The following is a 14,109-nucleotide window of genomic DNA, read 5'->3' on the forward strand; positions in this document are numbered from 1 at the left end:
GATAGTGAGTCTCAAGAGCTAAGAGTGCTGATGTGGACACAGTCTGTTCCAAAGAGCCCAAATGCTTCAAGTGCTATCCAGAGTTACGACCGTAGGCTTCACCACTGGAGTTCAAACCTTCAGTTTAGCGATAGCAGCAAGAGCCTCAGGAGATTCATTTTCAGCCTCCTCTAATAACAGCATAAAGCTCCTCACTGCTCCAGTTCTTCTAGCAAAAGATTTGACTGTCTCTTTCGCTTATCCATCCTGGAGCAAATGCTGCCCCTCTTCCGGCTCGTTGGCTCTTGCCAGACTCAGTACTTGGACGGCCTTTAGCAAAGGCTTGCTCACCCATCATGGACTGGGCTGCCAATCTTGGAAGCACTGGTGCCTCATGTCCATTGTGTCTCAAGAAAACATCAGCTGCCAGGGAATTACAGACTAGTTAGGGTGACACCTATGTTGGGCAAAATGGTAGAGGCTATTCTGAAGAACAAAATTACTGGCTATCTGGATAGACACAGATCAATGGGGTAAAGCCAACATGGATTTAGCAAAGGGAAATTTTGCTTTACAAATCTGCCAAATTTTTTTGAAGGGGTTAATAAATGTGTTGACAAGGATGAGTTGGTTGATATAGTGTTTCAGAAAGGCCTTTGATAAAATCCCTCATTAGAGATTCATCAGAAAATTAAAAAGTCATGGCAAAGGAGGCAGTGTCCTATTGTGGCTTGGATACTGGCTAAAGGACAGGAAACAGAGAGTAGAACTGCATGGTCATTTCTTTCAATGGAGAAAGATAAATAATGGAGTGTCCCAGGGATTTATACTGGGGCCAGTTCTTTTTAATATATTTATAAATGTTCTGGAAAAGGGAATAAAGTGTGATGTGATCAAATTTGTAGATCATACAAAATTATTCAAAGCTGTTAAATGATAAGCCATTTGGGAGAAATTGCAAGAGGACCTTGCAAGACTGGGGAATTGGACATGAAAATGGCAGATGAAATGTAATGTGAACAAGTGCAAAGTGATGCACATTGGGAAGAATAATCCAAACCATAGTTGTACAATGCTGAATTCCATATTAGACAACACCACACAGGAAAAGGACCCAAGAAAAGGACCTCAATCCATATTCAACCTCTGTTTGAGTTTTGTGTGCAGTTCTGATTGCCTCATTTTTAAAAAACATATAAAGAACAAGAAAAGGCACAGAGAAGATGATCAAAATGATAAAGGGGATGGAACAGCTCCCCTATGAGGAAATGTAGGGGTCTTGCTGCCTAAGCTTTATTCATCCACTATATCTTTTTACCAGCAATCTGAGTATGTCAGAGAGTTATACAAGACCATTAGTCTTGGATAAGGGAATGTTTTATTATAGGGATACTTTGGTTTATTACCAGTAGTTTATCACAACAGCTTGGCAATTGTCAGGGAAAGGATTTGTTACTAGAAAATAGTAAGAAGGAATATACTTTGAAAATCGACAAAACAACAACATATTGCATTAACCTGGACATGCATCTAAAAATAGCTAAAAAGCCTGACTGCCCACAGACAGGAGCTAGGAGAAACCCCAAATATCACCACTGTTGTGCAGAAAGACTCTGGTCTCTGGTCTATTTAGGGAGTCTGGGCTGTCACAGAGTTGTTCTCAGCTACTGGAACCCCCACTCTGCTTGTCTTGCGGCACTTCACTTAACGAGATGGGGACTCCCTTTCTTCTGTGAGGGGGACAATGCAGGTTCCACTCTAGGCTGTGGAAGTGGAGATTTCAGTTCTGTGCCTTGCCCTCTGGCAAGGTTAGATCACAATCAAGCAGCCCCGAGGAAAGGAGGTGCTAAGGAGAGTGGGTTCTGATAAGGGTGTTTTTCTTCTTGATGGTGAAGAGGATAATCATTTTGTGAGGGTCAAGCCCCTTCTTTCTTCCCTCCCTGCAGTTTTAAGGGTTTAGATATTAGGGATGTGAATCGTGTCCCCTCTCGTCTTAACGACTGAAATCGTCTGGCAGGAGAAGAAAATCGTGTTTGGCACGATTGTTTCGTTAAAAAATCGTTAAAAAATCGTTTTTTCCGATTAGTGCGCACTAACAGAAAATGATACAATTTGACACTTTTCAGGTCAGTTAAGGTCAGTTTAGGAATGAATATGTATTCCTATTGGCTGCCCTCTTATTTATTCATGTTACCAAGGTTCCCACTGACAATATATTTATTTTATTTATTTATTTTTAATTTTTATATACCAGAATTCCTGTATACAATACAAATCAATCCGGTTTACAATAAACAGTAAGTTACCCTGGTTGGAGCGGTCCGACTTGGGCTTATTACAAGGAACATTGAACAGTAACAATAAACCATTTAACATTTTTCGTATTTTGAAACAATATGTGGGTTCAACTTTTTACAAGGAACTTTGAATAGCGACACTGAACCACCAAACGCCTTCTTGTTCTGAATATAGTTAGCGGATTAAACTTTGCAAATTAACAGTTGGATAAAGATGATCCAAGTTATGTGGATTGACTGGGTTAAGACCATGTGCATGATAGTTGCAGTGAGAAGGGGACAAACTAGGAACAATTTATTCTCAGGGGTACAAAGGAGTAATAATAAATAACTATACAGTTATATAGTATAAGAAAAATGATTGTTAAATAAAACTGCGCGTAAGTAAGTGTATAAATTAAGTATCTATGGTGTTAGTGACACGATACAGTGAAAGGAGCTAAAAAGAGGTCAGAGAAGGTGCCTAGTTACATTCTGGAAGTTGGAAAGCTTGCCTGAAGAGCCAGGTTTTTAACTTTTTTTTGAATTCTGGTAGACTGGGTTCTAGGCATAGGTCTGGTGGGAGAGCATTCCATTGGTGTGGTCCCGCAGTTGAGAGTGCTCTTTTTCTTAGTGTTGATTTAGCTGGAGCTGCGACTAAAGTGCCTTTGTAGGCGCTTCTGATGGGTCTGGAGGATAAGTGTGGACGAAGTTGAGTTTGTAGTGATATAGGTGCGATGTTGTGAATTGCTTTATGAATAATGGTTAAGGTTTTAAATAGGATTCTCTGTTTGATGGGTAGCCAGTGGAGGTTGCTCAAGATGGGGGTGATATGGTATCTTTTATTAGTGTTAGTTAGGATTCTGGCTGCGGCGTTTTGTACCATCTGTAGAGGCTTGATGCTGTTGGTGGGGAGGCCAAGTAGGATTGCGTTGCAGTAATCGAGTTTAGAAAAAATAATGGATTGTAGAACGAGGCGAAAGTCATTGAAGTGTAGGAGTGGTTTTAGATTTTTAGGACTTGTAGTTTATAGAAGCAGTCCTTGGTGGTGGTGTTTATAAATTTTTTTAAGTTAAGTTGGTTGTCAAGCCATGCTCCTAGATCCCTGACGTCTGAAGAGAGATCCATATGGGGGATGGGAAATGGAAACAGTTGGTAGCTTGACAAAAAAAGTAATGTGATCAGTCAATGTGACTAGAACTTGTGCCCTAACCCTGATACCAGGGGTGTTGTGATCTTCCTGCACACAGTGCCCTAACCCTGACACCAGGGGTGTTGTGATCTTCCTGTACACAGTGCCCTATCCCTATCAATACCAGGAGTATTGTGATCTTCCTGCACACAGTGCCCTAACCCTGATACCAGGGGTGTTGTGATCTTCCTGCACACAGTGCCCTATCCCTATTAATACCAGGAGTGTTGTGATCTTCCTGCACACAGTGCCCTATCCCTATTAATAGATGCCAATAGTCTTGAAAAAAACTTTATTGAAGTGGAGACACAAAGTAGCCCAACTCAGGCCGAGTTTCGCCGTATCAGGACGGCTGCCTCAGGGGCTAAAACATAAATAAAAGTTCATATAAATACATCTTTATGTAATAATAATAAAATAAAACAATGATTAAAAACAAAGTGTATGTACTGTACATGTATATAGCAATGGTGACACAGAGTATATTATAAATTTTTAACATCAAATCTAATATAAATTAAATAAACTCACGGTTAGTACAAATGTATAATGAATTTGTAATATAAGATGGTTTTACCTTGTGTATATTCTCTTCAGTACACAAATAAAACAAATCATGTATGGAGGATCATATATACCATTATATGATCAATGAAAGTAATAAATCTGTAAAAATGCAAAAAAAGGGGGATGGCAATATTATATAGGACTTTGTTCAAATATTAAAAATTAATTAGTAGACAAATATAATGATGTATATACAGAGGTATATGTGCATTAAAAATTAATAATTAATTGATGTTGATAATATCTTATATGCACCGAAAGTATCAATTGATGACTTATATATCTATTCTTAAAAATCTGTGTAGATTTGTAATAAAACTATTCTATTTTATTTGAAGCGAAATATTTAATAAAAGTCAATTGAATAAGTGAAAAATGTGTCAAAAGTGAATTATTAAATAACAAGTGCAATAATTGTCTAAAAAAGATTGTTTGTCTAGAAAGGATATATGACTAATAGATTAAGTGTATTGATGTATTAAATAAAGATAATTAGTTAATTAACAAGGTAGTATTATTGAAGCCCTCCTAATGATTAATACTACCTTGTTAATTAACTAATTATCTTTATTTAATACATCAATACACTTAATCTATTAGTCATATATCCTTTCTAGACAAACTATCTTTTTTAGACAATTATTGCACTTGTTATTTAATAATTCACTTTTGACACATTTTTCACTTATTCAATTGACTTTTATTAAATATTTCACTTCAAATAAAATAGAATAGTTTTATTACAAATCTACACAGATTTTTAAGAATAGATATATAAGTCATCAATTGATACTTTCGGTGCATATAAGATATTATCAACATCAATTAATTATTAATTTTTAATGCACATATACCTCTGTATATACATCATTATATTTGTCTACTAATTAATTTTTAATATTTGAACAAAGTCCTATATAATATTGCCATCCCCCTTTTTTTGCATTTTTACAGATTTATTACTTTCATTGATCATATAATGGTATATATGATCCTCCATACATGATTTGTTTTATTTGTGTACTGAAGAGAATATACACAAGGTAAAACCATCTTATATTACAAATTCATTATACATTTGTACTAACCGTGAGTTTATTTAATTTATATTAGATTTGATGTTAAAAATTTATAATATACTCTGTGTCACCATTGCTATATACATGTACAGTACATACACTTTGTTTTTAATCATTGTTTTATTTTATTATTATTACATAAAGATGTAATGATGTATTACATAAAGATTATATGTATTTATATGAACTATTTATATGTTTTAGCCCCTGAGGCAGCCGTCCTGATACGGCGAAACTCGGCCTGAGTCGGGCTACTTTGTGTCTCCACTTCAATAAAGTTTTTTTCAAGACTATTGGCATCTATTCCTTTGTTCAACCTGACGGCTTTCATAGATCGCCTTCCTTCGTGTTTTTTGGGTCTATCCCTATTAATACCAGGAGTGTTGTGATCTTCCTGCACACAGTGCCCTAACCCTGACACCTGGGGTGTTGTGATCTTCCTGCACACAGTGCCCTATCCCTATTAATACCAGGAGTGTTGTGATCTTCCTGCACACAGTGCCCTATCCCTATTAATACCAGGAGTGTTGTGATCTTCCTGCACACAGTGCCCTATCCCTATTAATACCAGGAGTGTTGTGATCTTCCTGCACACAGTGCCCTATCCCTATTAATACCAGGAGTGTTGTGATCTTCCTGCACACAGTGCCCTATCCTTGATACCAGGAGTGTTGTGATCTTCCTGCACACAGTGCCCTATTCCTGATACCGGGGGTGTTGTGATCTTCCTGCATGCAGTGCCCTATCCTGGTTACCGGGGGTGTTGTGATCTTCTTGCACACATCCCGGTATCAGGAATAGGGCACTGTGTGCAGGAATATCATAACACCCCTGGTATTAGGGATAGGGCACTGTATGCAGGAAGATCACAACACTCCTGGTATTAATAGAGATAGGGCAATGCATGCAGGAAGATCACAACACCCCTGGTATCAGGGATAGGGCACTGTGTGCAGGAAGATCACAAAACCCCGGAGGAGTGAGGATCAGGCAGCTCCCCCCTGTCTGTGAAGCCAGCCTCTCACTAGTAATGCAGGGAGGGAGCTGTCTCAGCCTTCACCATCCTCCCCTCCCCCTCCCCCACACACCATTCACTGGCTGGGACATGGGGGAGGGGAGGAGTGAGGGTCAGGCAGCTCCCCCCTGTCTGTGAAGCCAGCCTCTCACTAGTAATGCAGGGAAGGAGCTGTTTCAGCCTCACCATCCTCCCCCCCCCCCCTCACCCACACACCATTCACTGGCTGGGACATGGGGGAAGTCTGGACTGAGGGTCAGGCAGCTCCCCCCTGTCTGTGAAGCCAGCCTCTCACTAGTAATGCAGGCGGGATAGGGCACTGCATGCAGGAAGATCACAACACCCCTGGTATCAGGGTTAAGGCACTGTGTGCAGGAAGATCACAACACTCCTGGTATTAATAGGGATAGGGCACTGTGTGCAGGAAGATCACAACACCCCTGGTATCAGGGATAGGGCACTGTGTACAGGAAGATCACAACACCCCTGGTATCAGGGTTAGGGCACTGTGTACAGGAAGATCACAACACCCCTGGTATCAGGGTAGGGCACTGTGTGCAGGAAGATCACAACACCCCTGGTATCAGGGTTAGGGCACTGTGTGAAGGAAGATCACAACACCCCTGGTATCAGGGTTAGGGCACGGTGTGCAGGAAGATCACAACACTCCTGGTATTAATAGGGATAGGGCACTGTGTGCAGGAAGATCACAACACCCCTGGTGTCAGGGTTAGGGCACTTTGTGCAGGAAGATCACAACACCCCTTGTATCAGGGTTAGGGCACTGTGTACAGGAAGATCACAACACCCCTGGTATCAGGGTAGGGCACTGTGTGCAGGAAGATCACAACACCCCTGGTATCAGGGTTAGGGCACTGTGTGCAGGAAGATCACAACACTCCTGGTATTAATAGGGATAGGGCACTGTGTGCAGGAAGATCACAACACCCCTGGTGTCAGGGTTAGGGCACTGTGTGCAGGAAGATCACAACACCCCTGGTATCAGGGATAGGGCACTGAGTGCAGGAAGATCACAACACCCCTGGTATCAGGAATAGGGCACAAGTTCTAGTCATATTGACTGATCACATTACTTTTTTGTCAACTACCAACAGTTTCCATTTCCCATCCCCCCAACCATCACCTCAGTTGGAACCTTGGTAACATCAATAGATAAGAGGGCAGCCAGCCAATAGGAATACATATTCATTCCTAACTGACCTTTACTGACCTGGAAAGTGTCAATAATTTGTATCATTTTCTGTTAGTGTTCCTGAGTTTCCATTTCCCATCCCCCCAACCATCACCTCAGTGGCAACCTTGGTAACATCAATAGATAAGAGGGCAGCCAGCCAATAGGAATACATATTCATTCCTAACTGACCTTTACTGACCTGGAAAGTGTCAATTTGCATCATTTTCTGTTAGTGCGCACTAACGGGAGTTAGTGCGCACTAACACGATTTAACGATTTTTAACGATAAATCGTTAGAATTTCTATTGTATTGTGTTCTATAATGATTTAAGACGATATTAAAATTATCGGACAATAATTTTAATCGTTGAAAAACGATTCACATCCCTATTAGATATGCATTATTCAGTAAGCTAATGTATATGAAAATAGCTCCATGATTAGAGGTACAATTGGCCCATTTTTTCTGCTTCAGAGACAGCTTCTTTGCCCTCTCTGGTAGGTCAGCTCCAAGCCAGGGAAACATTGAATAGAGACACCTCACTGATAACTCCTCCCTTGTGGATTGGATGACTTGGTTACTGGCTATAAATTTGGGCATTTTGGGGCTCAGATCTGTTTTTCCTCACACACAAGCCTTCAATGTCTTTGTTTTCTCTATGTGTACAGAGAATAGTCTTCTTTATTTGCAGATGGCCCTGCAAATATTCTATGTTTGCAGAAAAGATAAGCCAGGCATGTTGTACACTGCCTTATCAAAGAAGTCTATCATCTCTGCATACAGGGTATAGAGAAAAACAGGCCAAGTATCCATTTGGCTGATGCCAGAGAATCCATTTTGGGCTGCATGTATAATTATTGAAAATTCAGGGATCACCACTAGAGAAAAGATAAACAGGTTAGCACTCTTCAACCTGGAGAATAGATGGATGAAAGGTCTATAAAATCTTGAGTGGGGTACATTGGGTAAATAGGGAATGGATATTTATCCTTTCAAATAGTACTAGGACAAGGGGACACTCATGAAACTAAAAGGTAGAACATTTTTAAAACAAATCATAGAAAGTACTTTTCATGCAGCTTTCAAATAAACTGTGGAATTTGTTTCCAGATGATGTGAAAAAAGCAGATAATTTAGCTGGATTTAAAAAGGGTTTAGACAAATACATGGAGGAAAAGTCCATAAACCACACAATTAAATCAAAGTATGATTTTAAAATTATTTTTATTTCACACAATATCTTCTTTCAGCAATTCTATCTCAATTAAACTATGACAAAAACACATAGCCCAGTTGTATTTACAAGTATCTGTTTGTTCTGCCCCTTACCTGGAGTTCCTAGGATTAAATACTCTCAAAACAACTTAATTCACTCTTAAACATGCAGACATTAACAAGTTTGCCTCAATTCCCTCTGTATTTCACAATATTGAACACCAAAACAGGCCCTATGAAAGGAACAAAGGCAGCAGCAATCTGCTCTCAGTCTCCACGTGCTAAAGCTCTCACCAGATAATGGGGGCTCGTAATTTGCATATGCTTCAGCATGGAATTCCTATCAGTCCTAGCTTTAGCAGGATAGACATAGCCAATTGACAATCAAAATCTGCAGCCCTGCTCCTCCTTCCCTGCCCACTCTACTTCAGTCCCACCCACCCCTTGTAATTGGATGGGGAGAAGATGATAAAAAAAACCTCACTGCTGATTCCTCACCTCCCCCAAGGCTTCTAAGTTCCCTGGAGTTTCTCTGTTCCTGCCAGCACTGATAACACAATGCTGTTGGGGGGGGGGGGTTCTCTGCAGCCTGTCACTGTCTGCACTTAAAGAAACTTGTCACCCAGCTCCAGAGTCTCCTCCAATCTGAGCCACAATATCTGCCTCCTCCCAGGCAGACATATACCCAGTGAGAAAAGGAAAACATGCCACATTCCAGCAATGTTTTCTTACAGCTCCAGGACTTAGATCAATATTAAAAAAAAGTCTTTACTCTCTTATTCTATATTTTACACAGGCATTTGTGGGACAAAATCTCTCTTGCTTAAGAATACACTGTCCTTGAGTTAGTCATGTAGCTCATTAGCATGCTGGAGGAAGTATCTTTTGTAGGTTGTTAGATATATATATATTAGGGATATGAATCGTTTTTTGACGATTTAAAATATCGTCCGATATATTTTAAATCGTCAAAAATTGTTAGAGCCGCGATACAATAACAATTTCCCCGATTTATCGTCAAAAAAATCGTAAATCGGGGGAAGGGGGAAGGGGGAGGGCGGGAAAACCGGCACACTAAAACAACCCTAAAACCCACCCCGACCCTTTAAAATAAATCCCCCATCCTCCCGAACCCCCCCAAAATGCCTTAAATTACCTGGGGTCCAGAGGAAGGGTCCCGGTGTGATCTTTTACTCTCGGACCTCCGGGTGCGTTGTAGAAATGGCACTGGCGCTACCTTTGCCTTGTCATATGACAGGTCAAAGGTAGCGCCGGCGCCATTTTGTTTTTTGTCCCCCGACGTCAGGAGCCTCCGGGAGCGATCTCCTGCACGCGAATCATTTTTACGGAAAAATGATTCACGGTAGGAGATCGCTCCCGGACCCCCGCTGGACCCCCAGGGACTTTTGGCCAGCTTGGGGGGGGCCTCCTGACCCCCACAAGACTTGCCAAAAGTCCAGCGGGGGTCCGGAACGACCTCCTGCAGTCGAATCGTGTTGCCTTATGGCCGGCGCCATTTTGCGCAAAATGGCGCCGGCCATAAGGCAACACGATTCGACTGCAGGAGGTCGTTCCGGACCCCCGCTGGACTTTTGGACAGCATGTGCGGAAGAACCTGCTTAATAACGCTTTATTTTCCTGGCTTCTGTCCACCAAAATAAATTCCAATATTTACCCAGAAAAATTTTTCCACTGATTTTCTCCTGTTTATGCTCCTATCATAATAAACCCTGATAAATTCCTGTGAAAATGTTTTAAAATAAAATCTGAAAATGAAGGTCCTTACATATAGACAACCACAGTGAAAGAGAAGGGAACCCTAGTGTAGGTTTCTCTTATTGGTCTAGGAAGGTATGCAGTTTTACTCAACCCTGGCATCATAGAGAAGTGACATCCTAAATAATACCTCACTTTGCTATGGATTTACTGTAATATGCCTCTTAGATGATAGACATATCTGGGAACTCTCCGGATTTGGCCTGGAGACTCTGGAATTCTGGAGGAATTGCTGGGTCTCCAGGCCAATATCTGAAAACTCTGGGTGCTACATCCTGCCTGCGCAGCCCCAAAAAATTAAGACTACAGGAACTGCGTGGGCAGGAAGAAAGAGGAGCATCGGACCCATGCTAAAAAGGAGGGGCAGTATCTATGTATTCATGGGGTAAACCATGGCCAAAGAAGTGGCTCTGTAACAAGGCTGCTGTGGATTCTATCCCACAGCAGCGCGAGACAATCAGGGCTACCACAGGACTACATCATATTGCGACCTGAGGAGGGAACCTAGAGGCAAGGGAGAGGCCTGATTGTGTGTGTGTGAGAGAATGTTTGTGTGTGAGACTCAGAGAGCATGTGAGGGTGACAGCCTAAATGTATGCATGAGAAAAAAAGTCAGCATGTGAGAGTGAGAGCTGAGTGCTTGTGAGAGATGGAGACAGCATGTGAGAGTGAGAGCCTATGCATGTGTGTGTGTGTGTGTGTGTGTGTATGTGTATGTGAGAGTGAGAACCTCTGTGTGAGTGACAGCGTGTGAGTGTGAGAGCCTGTGTATGTGTGTTATATGTGTATGTGTGAGAGACAGCATGTGAGATTGAGAACCTCTGTGTGAGTGACAGCGTGTGAAAGTGAGAGCCTGTGTCTGTGTGTGTGTGTAAGAGACAGTGTGTGAGAGTGAGAGCCTGTGTATGTGTATGTGTAAGAGACAGTGTGTGAGAGTGAGAGCCTGTGTATGTGTGTGTGTGTGTAAGAGAGACAGTGTGTGAGAGTGAGAGCCTGTGTGTGTGTTTGAGATGAAGACGATGTGTGAGAAGAGCAGCCTGTGTGTGTGATTTAGGAAGAAAGGGAAAAAGAAAACAGGAGGAAATAGAAGAAACAGAAAGAAAAGAAAGTGACCCTAAAAAGGAATTAGGAAAAGAATGAGAAGGGGAATGTGGAAAAAGTGGCCGGGACCAACAAATTAGAAAAATAAGATCAGTCAACAAAGGTAAAAAAAAAAAAAAAATTTTGATTTTTTAGTGATTGGCATATGATATCTTTGGGAAGATGCATTATATATTTGTATTTTGCTCACTATTCCACTGTCCAGAGTCTGGTTTCCCAGGCTTTCCATTTCAGTTTTGTTTGCATATTTCGGTTTCTAATTTGTATTCCCTTATTCTGTATTAGGCAAGGACTGATCTGCGTTCTGCAAATGTGATGGAGGTGCAGCTTTTCTGCTAGCATGTAGTTTCTCTCTAGGGATTTGTAGCAGTATGACTTGTTCTCTTTCCCCAGAAAGTGGTGTATTAGGGCCGATTATAATATTATAATATTTGCATTGCTACCTTTTCATTATGCTGATGTGCTATGGGTTTGACAAAGTTCTAGGTGGCTTTTTTTTTGTTTCTTACTTCACAAAGTGTTTGGCAGTAGAGAGTGTTTGTTTTGCGCTTACTGAGGTAAAAGTGTGTGGGTGTGTGTGTGGAAGAGGGGGAGAACTGAGTGAGGGTGCATGTGAGTCTATGAATGCATGAGAGGTATGACGATGAGTGTGGGTGTAAGAGAATGAGAATGTATGCGTGTGAAAGAGTATGAAAGTGAACATGCGAGGGTGCTAGTGTGTGTGTAGATGAGAACGTTGGGTGCATGCTGCTACTGGCATGTGCACGCCCCCTCCCCCCCTCCTCTCTATCCACCACAATCTCAGGATGACTGGAAATCAAAAGTTCTCAGCTATGGTAATAGAGGTTGCTTGCTAAAAATGGGCCACAAAGATTACCAGTGTGTCCCTTGCAATTCTCCGAGCACAGAACTGATCCAGTTGATGACTAAAATCCCTTTGCGCCCTCTGTTACTGCAGAGGGACATGAAATACAATATTCAGGATGAATTCTCTCTGAACTGTCATATCTCATCAGGCATTTAAACCAGAGTATAGGGCTGGCAGAAAGATGCAAATGGAATTGGAATACTGCACCCAACAAAAAAAAGAAGTAAAAAAAATTTAGATTGTAAGCCCTCTAGGGATAGGAAAGTACCTAAAAACATATGAACATAAGAACATACCATACTGGGTCAGACCAAGGGTCCATCAAGACCAGCATCCAGTTTCCAACAGTGGCCAATCCAGGCCATAAGAACCTGGCAAGTACCAAAACACTAAGGGGTGGATTTTAAAAGGGCTGCGCGCGCCGGCGCACCTATTTTGCATAGGCCGCCGACGCGCGTAAAGCCCCGGGACGAGCGTAAGTCCCGGGGCTTTCGAAAAGGGGCGAGAGGGGGCGTCCGGGGCGTCCCCGAAACAATGTGGCATTTCAGGGGCGTGCCCCGGCATTTCGGGGGCGTGCCCGGGGTGTGGCACCGGCCCGGGGGCGTGGTCGAGGCCTCCGGACCAGCCCCCAGGATCGGAGGACGGAGCGGGGCTGCCAGCGACGCGCGCAAAGTTACGCCTGCTTTCAGCAGGCGTAACTTTGCCGACAAAGGTAAGGGGGGGTTTAGATAGGGCCGGGGGGGGGGGGGGGGTTAGGTAGGGGAAGGTGGGGGGAGGGCGAAGAGAAGTTCCCTCCGAGGACGCTCCGAAATCGGAGCGGCCTCGGAGGGAACATGCAGCTCGCGCTGGGCTTGGCGCGCGCAGGATGCACAAATGTTCACCCCCTTGCGCGCGCCGACCCCGGATTTTATAAGATACGCGTGGCTACGCGCGTATCTTATAAAATCCAGCATACTTTTGTTCGCGCCTGGTGCGCGAACAAAAGTACGTGCTCCCGTATTTTTTAAAAATCTGCCCCTAAGTCTATTCCATGTTACCGTTGCTAGTAATAGCAGTGGCTGTTTTCTAAGTCAACTTAATTAATAGCAGGTAATGGACTTCTCCTCCAAGAACTTATCCAATCCTTTTTTAAACACAGCTATACTAACTGCACTAACCACATCCTCTGGCAACAAATTCCAGAGTTTAATTGTGTGTTGAGTGAAAAAGAACTTTCTCTGATTAGTTTTAAATGTGCCTACAGTACCTGAATATGCCTACAGTACCTGAATGTAATCCACTTTGAAGTGCTGAAAAAAGTATGTGAAAAGTGGAGTATAAAAAATCTAAATAAAAAAAAAAAAAAGTAAGTGGAGAAATTAAAATTATTCACTCTTACGCAAAAAGGCAGCAAGGGAGACCAGGAAGAGCAGCAAGCCAAGACCTAGATCCACTAAGCCATGATGTTTTTTGGCAAGAAGGTTCCCACTATGGTGGGGTGGGGGTGGGGGGGGTGCCGTGATAGTGGGCCTCTCCCCCGAAAAAAACATCACAGTTTATCGAGGCATTTTTTTGTTTCATAGGAAAACACCACAGGGTAAAACAATGTGGCATCAACCCTTTAGGCATGATGGCAGCTGCAACATCACAGGATTGCCAACCTCTTAAATGGCCATTCCACTAAAAAGCCTGTGTCAAAAGGAAAAAAAGTGTGAATGGGTCAGAGTTGACCCACCTGCTCAACCCAGGGCTGCCACTTGAGGCAGCTCCAACAACCAAATAAAAATAAAAGTAAAAGTAGTCAACATAACATAAAGTATGTCCCCCCACCCCATTTTCTTATAAATATGTCCCAGCATGGTGTCC

Source organism: Rhinatrema bivittatum, chromosome 14, assembly GCF_901001135.1.
Source record: "Rhinatrema bivittatum chromosome 14, aRhiBiv1.1, whole genome shotgun sequence".
Taxonomy (NCBI): domain Eukaryota; kingdom Metazoa; phylum Chordata; class Amphibia; order Gymnophiona; family Rhinatrematidae; genus Rhinatrema; species Rhinatrema bivittatum.